Genomic DNA, 7,058 nt, shown 5'->3' with positions numbered 1-7,058 from the left:
GATCACAGAAAATACGCATACCCGTAAAAATATGGATCGATAATAAGCTCCACCCTCAGCGCATGCGCGGAAATAGTTCTGATCAATAAAATCTATATTTGTATCACAGGAGGAGCTTAAAATGCAAAACAAGTACAGGCATGGTATAAGTAAATATTGATCCACTGGCACGATAGTTGAAGGTCGCTCTACTAAAGATAAATCGTATCTCTCTCTCTCTCTCTCTCTCTCTCTCTCTCTCTCTCTCTCTCTCTCTCTCTCTCTCTCTCTCTCTCTCTCTCTCTCTCTCTCTCTATCTCTCTCTCTCTCTCTCTCTCTCTCTCTCTCTCTCTCTCTCTCTCTCTCTCTCTCTCTCTCCCCCCCCCCCCCCCCCCACGAACGAATCCGGGGCTCATAAATAGTCATATTGAACCGAGTTGAAGAAAGGAAGTATGGAAGGCAAAAAACAACAGCAAAAATAGAGAGACACATTGTTATAAATACTAACTGCTCTTATCAAATGTCTTCAAGGATATTTTCAGTTGCCATGCGTACATGTATGCATCTCACAAATTCGTTTGCGCGCAGATAATTCTTGCGAACATAGACCCACTGTATTTATTTCAAGTCTTCATTCTAGTGTGAGAAAAGTTGGGACGTACTGTTCGGGGAGGGAAAGATATGATCCAAGGTTCTAAACAAAAAGAATGGGTACGAACTTGATGACATTGTAATCAAAGCCAATTAAGTAAGCCAAAGTGTGTTTCACTTGGGGGTTTGGAAAACATGTTTTTCATCAACATTATTGAAGTCAATCCGAAAATATTTATTTGAATTGCCGATTCAACTGAATAGTTTTAAGGCTAAACCAGTGCAAGCGTTCTTTGAATAAAAAAAAAAGGAAAACAAAATCGCAGATTTTACCGGTCGGTTTTACGAGAAATGACCTGAAATCATGCCAGGTGACACGCTACCCCAGTGTAGTTAGAGATATGTAGAGATAGCATTTTATATTTTGCATACATTTGGTTTTATGTGAAGAGATGATATTAGTTGAATTGTAAAACCAAAGAACTGTCCCTTTCAAGCCAAGCAATTATTATTTGGTTATTGCGACACAAAACGAGTAGGAACTAGAACAGTTTGTAGGCTAACGACAATACTTGTTGACGGAATCTGTAGCAGTCGAAACATTTATCTGTTTTCAGAAAATGGAGATTTGTTTGCTTACAATTCGACAATGCTTTATAAGAACTGCACCGCTCAGCGCATGCGCCTAACAATTGCTGATTGTATATATTGTAAAAGAGTAACATTATTAACTCTCTCTCTCTCTCTCTCTCTCTCTCTCTCTCTCTCTCTCTCTCTCTCTCTCTCTCTCTCTCTCTCTCTCTCTCTCTCTCTCTCTCTCTCTCTCTCTCTCTCTCTCTCTCTCTCTCTCGCTCTCATAGTTATAGTAAAATAGTTTAGTCCCTCTTTAGGGCGAGGGCCAGATGCAAAAAAGCATATCTATGCTTATTCTTGTCACCCTCGAAAAATAAAGATTTGTCATTGTCATTGTCATTGTCTCTCTCTCTCTCTCTCTCTCTGTCTCTCTCTCTCTCTCTCTCTCTGTCTCTCTCTCTCTCTCTCTCTCTGTCTCTCTCTCTCTCTCTCTCTCTCTCTCTCTCTCTCTCTCTCTCTCTCTCTCTCTCTCTCTCTCTCTCTCTCATTCTCTTTCCCTCGCCCTCCAGCCCTGCACCATCACAAAAAAGTCAGATACTATACATGCACACGATATTGGTGCCTGAACCGAGTGGACAAAAAGAAAAAACAAGTCGCGTTTAGCGAAATTACTACATTTAATCAACCCGTCGAACTCAACAACAACAAAATGTACGCACTCCATTTCCCCGAGGCCTTGAGCCAAGAATATGCTCTTGCTACTTTTACGAAAAAAGCGTGTAAAAAGTGACAAGCCAGTTTAGCGCAGTAGAGTATGGCCCTAGTGTGGGACAATTTGGGAGGTAATGTTCAGGAAGAGATAGATATGTTTCAAGGGTCTAAACAAAATGAATGGGTGCGAACCTGATGCAATCAAAGCCAATTAAAGTAAGCTAAAGTATATTTCACTTAGGGGTTTGATAAACATGTTTTTCATCAACACAATTGAAGTCAATCCGAATTTTACTTATTTGAATTGCCGACTTGATTCAAATGAATAGTTTCAAGGCTAAACCAGTGTAAGCGTTCCGACTTTGAATTTTAAAAATAGTGAAACTAAATCGCAGGTTTTACCGGTCGATTTTACGAGAAATGACCTGAAATCATGTCAGGTGACACGCTTTAAATACCCAAATTGAAGTATACAGAGATATAGTATTTGATATTGTGTATGCGTTTAGTTTGATGTAAAGAGGTGAGATTAGTTGAATTGTAAAACCAAAGAACTGCCCCTTTCAAGCCGAGTAGCAGACTGCTTTGATCAATTCTTTAGTTATTGCGACGCAAAAAGACCATGTACTTTAACAGTTTGTCTATGCTTGAACGGCTGACAAAAATACTTGTTCACGGAATCTGTAGCAGTCTTAATATTTGACCGTTTTCAGAAAATGCTGATTTGGTTGCTTAAAATTCGACATTGCCCAGCGCTAGTGCCTAAACATTGCTTATTGTACATCGTAAAGGAGTAAAACGAGTAACTCTCTCTCTCTCTCTCTCTCTCTCTCTCTCTCTCTCTCTCTCTCTCTCTCTCTCTCTCTCTCTCTCTCTCTCTCTCTCTCTCTCTCTCTCTTTCAGCCAATCTCAATCACCTCATATAGACAACCACATGAAAAGGAAAGAAAAAAAAAGGTAAAATAAAGAGACGACTTGGTACTAATTTCAGAAGGATGACATCAGATTCTAAGCATTCAGTTTATGTCTGCGAAGACAGATCGTTTTTACTTCACTTGCCTGTCACATGCTTTGAAAGGTAGGGGCGTAAAATTAAGGGACCAGGGTGGAGTGGTTCACAGGTCCGGAAAAAAGAGCGGACGAACCTCACGACATTGTAATCAAAACTTTTGTTTTTTTTAAATATCACGTTGGTGGCCGGGTCACATGCTTTTCACAAACAAGATCTAACCACGTTACTTATAAACACATTATTTGTTGGAGACTTCATTTGAATTAATCTTGTCAAGGTTACACTAGTGCAAGCGATCTTTGAATAGGCAAAGAAGCGAAACAAAAACTGAACTTAGGGGACATTATGCAAATATTGCAATGTAGTTTATCAAGATTTGTTTCCTTGTTTTTTTGGTTTATTTGTTTAATTTTATGTGAAAATGTCCTCAAGTGACATCTGCAAAACTAAAGAACTGCTTCTTTGAAGCCGAGGAGCGATACTCTTTGATCATTTCCTATCGCGACACGAAAAGGACACGTCCTGGAGCCCTGTGCTTATGTGCGTGATTGGCGAACGAAAGGAATTTTCTTCGAAAAATATAGCGGTTGAGAAATGACCGTCTCCAGATAACATTCTGGAAAATGTAGGTTTGGTTATTTGAAGTGGACTCCAACATTCGATATTGTTAGGTAAGTACTGCACCGCTCAGAGCATAACAGCAACATTGTTGATGGAAGGCCTAAACAAATCAGTGTTTCAGGGTCCCCCACCAACGCTTCTTTTCCTCCCGACTGTAGACTTTTGTATGACCCTTCAAAAAAAAACCTCTCAAAGACGGACAGTGCACCCTGGTGCAAAACAAAAAACGAGAAACAAACAAACAAAAAGACAAACAAACAAACAGAAAAAAATAACAAGCAACAAAAACAATAACAACAAAGATACAAACAAATAAGCAAGCAAACAAACAAACAAACAAACAAAAGAGATACTCTATGGCTACCGCCATTGTCGTAAAGGCTGTCTAATGATCCTACTTTTCAAATGTTCCTCTGTTCTTAATTTGGTGCTAGAAAAACTTATGTCGTTTAAAATGGAAGATAATGGAACAGGCCGTGAGGAAGGGGAGATAAGTGAAGCGAAGAGAACCAGTGACAACAGCACTGAGACTTGACAACTGTTTCTCGCTATGGTGACAGTAAAACATGTTTACTGCAAACAAGATTAAAAAGTCATGCCTCCATTATTTATTACAATTGCCTACTTCATTTACGTGATTCGTTTCAAGGTTAGAGACCAGTGCAAATGGGTTTTCAATAAAATATGACTTGACATAAACGCCAGCGGAGCCGGTTCGGTTTTCTAAGAAATGATATATGATAGTGTGTGGCACCTCGCGTAACGCCCTTTTCGTACTGTAGACAATGGTAATTGATTTACGTCCTCATATTCCTACCCACCTGCTATTCATCGATGTCAGCTTGGCGGAACGCGATCACTGTGTGCAACCAAAATAGCTTCCATTACATCGCAGTTTAGTCTGCCGTGGAAGGTCAATTATGCGAGGAATAGTCAACTATGCGTAACTAGATCTGAAATCGAGTCAGCAGATTGACAAGCCTGGGTGATATATATACAAAATTGCACGCCAACCCGGACACGAACATGAGCAATGTAGAATTTGAGTATCATTTTCTCACAAGCTGGCTGTGGATAGTTTGGTGTTCAAAGAAAACAAATACGGCAAGGTTTACCTTATTTAACGGCTTCTTATGCTTCATGATCTAGCCCAACTCTAGGAACAATAATTTATTGGCACACTTATTCATTTTGTTAGGTAAACGAATTCGGTAGACTGCAGGGAGCTTAAGGACCTTGGAATGATATATGAGTGCTTTAGAATCGACCTTATTTTAATGCGTATGATTTATTTTTTAAAGCAAGTGCACGAGGACTCATTATCCCCATAAACTCAATACTAACTCTAAGAATTATTTTACTGGTGTGCAATGCATTTCAAAATTCATGAATGTGCATTGAAAACTTTGTAAATTGTATTAGTTTCTTTCAATGTTTATTATTATTTGATTTGGAATTGTGTACATTTAATTTATTTGTGTATGTTTTTGTGAGGCGCTTAGAACTGTATCAGGATTTGCGCCATATAGATATTCGCATTATTATTATTTATAACAAAAACTGTTACAATAATCTCAACTTCATCAACATGTGTGCATCACCAAATGTATGCGTTACCAAACACACACGTACACACAGTCACACACACACACACACACACACACACACACACACACACACACACACACACACACACCCAAACAATAACACACACACACACACAAACACACACACACGCAAGCACGTACGCACGCATGCAGGCATGTACACACACACACACACACACACACGCACAAACACACACACAAACACAGACACATAAGCATGCACGCACGCACACACGCACGCATGCAGGCATGTACCTACAACTATCGCGGCTCAAACATGCACACACACAAGCACACACACACACACACACACACACACACACACACACACACACACACACACACACACATACAAAAACATATAAATATATGTATAGGATCGTCCAAAGGGGATGGGGGTGCATGAGGCATTTTGAGAGGTAAGGGTGTCGGGTAAAATTCAATGATATTTATCCCAGACACCTTATCGGCACCCTTTATTTTCACCAAAGCGACGGGTTAACAAATATATAACACAATCACTGATATAACTCGCGAGGATTGCTTACTTGCGCAGTTGCACGCGAGAAATCAGGTCAAGGCTAGGTCACTGGGACCTTGCTTTAAAATAGTTACACACACGCACAGACACAGACACACACACACACACGCACACACATACACATACAGACACAGACACACGCACAGACACAGACACACGCGCACACACACACACACACACACACACGCACACCAGGCAGACACGCACACACATACACGCACACACACACCGCCTGCACTAACCCCCACCACACCGCACACAGGTATTGCAACCCTATTTTTCTAATGCGAAATTGCCTGACATAGTTTTGTCAGAAGGAGCTTAACTCGCAAAAAACGCCTATTATGGCTTTTGTGCACGCATTCAAATTATGTGCCTCTCTTTTTGGGTCAACGCTGTCAAGCGTTAAATCAACAAGCCGATTCTTTGAAGCTTGGGGCCGTTCATATCAACTCCAAATAGACGCTCTTTGATTCTTTATTGACACGTAAAATGACACTTGCTGCTGTGATCTATCTGCGATTAAAAACATAATAATGAGCCTAGATTTTTCGGAAACGCACGGTTCGTGACAATTAATGCCGCATAAACATATTTCTGAAAAATAGGACGCATATTATATACCGGGGTCTGTGGTAAGTACATACATACCTACTCAGTCATCCAATTATAACCTTGCACTCTCTCTATATATCTCTATTTCCTATCTCCACTTATAAATTACCCGCCCCGTACCAATACCTAAACATTCTGGTTTAAAAAAAGGGGGGGGGGGGGCAAGGATTCACAAAATGGTTTAACCGTGACGGCGTTAAACAACATTTATCATCATGGGGAAAACAGGAAGAAACACGTTGACAAATAGTATACACACACAAAAATAAGCAAACCCGAAAACTAACTGAAAGATAAAAGGGGAAATTAAGAGAGAAATTATCGAACGAACACACGAACGAATAAACAAAAAAAGATTAAAACATAATTGAAAGACACAACTTTTGCAATTGCCTTGTTAGTTTAATATCCATGTTCGACAACCATTTCTGTTGATATCATGTTCGCAAAAACAAATCAAAACAAGTCACGTAAGGCGAAAATACAACATTTAGTCAAGCTGTCAAACTCACAGAATGAAACTGAACGCACTGCACTTTGTCACCAAGACCGTATCGTCAGTCCACCGCTCGTGGCAATGGCAGTGAAATTGACAAGCCAGAAAAGCGCGGTAGTGGTTACGTTGAGCAGGATAGCATGCTTTTCTGTATCTCTATTCTTTTTAACTTTCTGAGCTTGTTTTAACTCCAAACATATCATATCTATATGTTTTTGGAATCAGGAACCGACAAGGAATAAGATGAAATTGTTTTCAAGTCGATTTCGGAACAAAATAATGTATTTTAATCATAATTTTCATATTTTTAAA

This window comes from Littorina saxatilis, linkage group LG4 (assembly GCF_037325665.1).
Source record: "Littorina saxatilis isolate snail1 linkage group LG4, US_GU_Lsax_2.0, whole genome shotgun sequence".
Lineage (NCBI taxonomy): Eukaryota > Metazoa > Mollusca > Gastropoda > Littorinimorpha > Littorinidae > Littorina > Littorina saxatilis.
This window is presented reverse-complemented; position numbering follows the sequence as displayed.